Raw genomic sequence first — 3,030 nt, forward strand, 5'->3', positions numbered from 1 at the left:
CTTCTCCTTTACCATAGATGTTTCAGTTTGAACTTCTTGAATTGGTGCAGCTGAGTCTGGTTATGCCAACTTGAATTCTGATATGACAGTGATTGGTTTTGGATCCCTTTTGAGTTGATTCTCTACATCCTTAAATGCTTGCAGAAGTGCGTTCTTTATTTCCTCCTCGCTCAACCAGGAATGTTTAACTGTTTTCTCTTTGCTGTAACAGGTTATTGCCTTGCTTGATGAACCATAAGTACTAGATGTACGTGATCTCATGATGTCATGTGGTTTCTAAATTGAGATTGAAGGATAGAGATTTGTCTCAGATGGTTGGTTTCGATATGTGCCCTACTTGTATCTTTCAAACCTTCTTTGTTGTGGAGTTTCTTTGATATCAACATCATGCTTCTGGTTTCTTTCCAACTTACCATGCCCTTTTTGCTTGTACTTATCTTTGGATGCTCTTTGGTAGTCTCTGCTTTTCCTCTTGTGTTGTATGTCTGGTCTGAGTTTTCCAAATTGATCGTCGAAGACTTGAGTCATTCTGGGCGTGAAGCTTTCAAGCAATATCTTGACATTCTTGCTGAATTCTCCCATATGGTCCTTCGCCATTGTTACCTGACAAACAGACAAACAAAAACAGAATCACAGAAACATAATATAACAGAAAGTAATGGAATTGAATCATGAATAATCAGATTCCAAATTTCATGAAGAACCCTAATTCTTTTCTCTACAATTTCGTGAATCAAGTCAGATTATTTAACAATTTCATCACTTGTTCTAGGTAGATCTGACCCTAATAAGCACGATTCTTACAAGATTCAAACTTTAGAACAGATCCGATCATGGAATACGGAAATTCTAAAAGTTGCAGAACTGGAAATACACAACCTGATGATGGAGATCTGCCCAGATACCACTTGAAGAGATCCTCCCAAAGATTGACACTCTGAAATTGGTAATGGATAAACCTTGCACCGAATGAGCTAGAAAGCAACAAACGATCAAGAGATGTGGATCAAAAGGTGACACAAGAGGTGCGGAAAGCCTCTTGATGCTACCCTATAATGGCCGCCTCTAGATATGACACACTAGATTAAACCAAGTTAGATTGAAAGAAATCACATACCAACAATAAAAAAATGATTCAATAAGTTTAAAGAAGATGATTTTTAATAAAAAGGTTGAACGATTTGAAATGAAATATATAAGAGTTTAAATAGGAAACAACAAGCATGGCTAGCATAGGAAAATGTTGAAATAATACTAGGGAAAATGAAAACACTTGCTTAAACAGCATGAGGAATGGTAGAAATACTTAGGAAACATAAAAGACTTTAAATGCTTCTTTGCATGCAAGAGAGAGAAGCTTCCCATGTAATATAATATCTGATTTTCGTCCATCTTCTTGGCAAGCAAAGAAACCTTTTGTTTTGGGCTCTTAATAGACTTGTAACTTCATAAAATTGGGCTAGCTTTGATGTCTAACTTCTTGGGCCTTCTTCCTGGAAAACATAAGCCCAAACCTTATTTATAGGCCTCCATGTTGTGCCCCAAATCTAGTAGCTTCTCTCGATCCAAAACTTCATAGATCAATCCAATTAGGCCTTGAAAATACCCATTAAACCAAACCATGATCAATGGCTTAGCTGGTTTATGCTTCGCTTTCATACCTTGGACTTTGATGCTGGTCAGGATCATATCAACTCCCCAAGAAGGTTTAAAAAATACAATTTGAACATGTCCCTTTTAAGAAGAGTATACCATTCCTTTGTCTTTCATATCAACATTTAAATACTTATAATCTCTACATTCAGAGCATTAAAATGTTAATGTAAGAATCAAATCTAAGGATCATAATTATGCCTGCACAAGCGTGCGAGCAATCTACCTATACTACATATAAAATTCATAATGATATATTACATATACATAAACGATAACTTAACATATGTATGTCTTCATACTAACAAAAATCATAGCTTTCATATACATAAATGAAAAGTTGATATAAGAGAATACAACTTCTAATGATATATTATAAAGAAATAGAAACATCAAATCTAAGGATAATATTTAAGCACGTCCACCTAGTAAGTATATATTACATGAATAACTACCTAAAATATGTTGTAAACTTAAGGATTTAGAATCTGTAAGTTCTTATTATTATTCATAACATAAGGTGCCCTTATATGAGAATTACAAAGAGATAAATGGAAAGATACAAATATGGAAAGTATACGAATACAAGTAAAAGGAAACTAGGGTTTGCTGTCTCTCCTAGCCGCCTCTCTCTCTCTCTCCTCTTGCTGCGGCCGCCTCTCTCTCTCTCTAGGTATTGGGCCGGCTTATGGACCGGGCCGGTTATGGAAATCCATCATATGGTTTATAACACTCCCCCTTGGATGTCATAACCATTCAGAGTTTGTAATAAGCTTTGGATGTTGCCTCATTAAAACCTTATCAGGAAAACCCAGTGGGACAAAACCATGATGAAGCGAAAAGATTACAACACGTATTACTCCCCCTGATATGTATCTCCGTATATGTCCTTCAAGTTGGCGCATCCTAACCTGATGGTTGAGCTTCATAGACGCCAATGACTAATGATCTCAATACCAAGGTAAAGTAGTGCTACCACGTTGCAAAGACATAACTTGCCTGGGATTTATCATTGTGGATCCGAGAGATAACCTGTATCAATCAAAACTTATTAACCCTTCTTTGGGTTTTGGTTAGTATAATGTAATCTCAAATTCTTAGTTCCTTTTAGGTAACATAGGATGTATTTTATCCTGTCCCAGTCCCTTATGTTCGGACATGACCTAAACCTAGACAATAGGTTAACATCAATACTCATGTCCGGATATGAATGACATGACAAATACATCAAGGCAAGACGCCAATGGTACTTAAGGTAAGGGACGTGTATTTCTTTATTTCCAGTGCCTCATGGTCGAACATGAGCTAAACATATATAAGAGATTCACGGCAAGAACACATGTCCGGCCTAGTATGGCTTGCCTATTACATCAAGGC

Source organism: Brassica oleracea, chromosome C8, assembly GCF_000695525.1.
Source record: "Brassica oleracea var. oleracea cultivar TO1000 chromosome C8, BOL, whole genome shotgun sequence".
In the NCBI taxonomy this organism is placed as follows: domain Eukaryota; kingdom Viridiplantae; phylum Streptophyta; class Magnoliopsida; order Brassicales; family Brassicaceae; genus Brassica; species Brassica oleracea.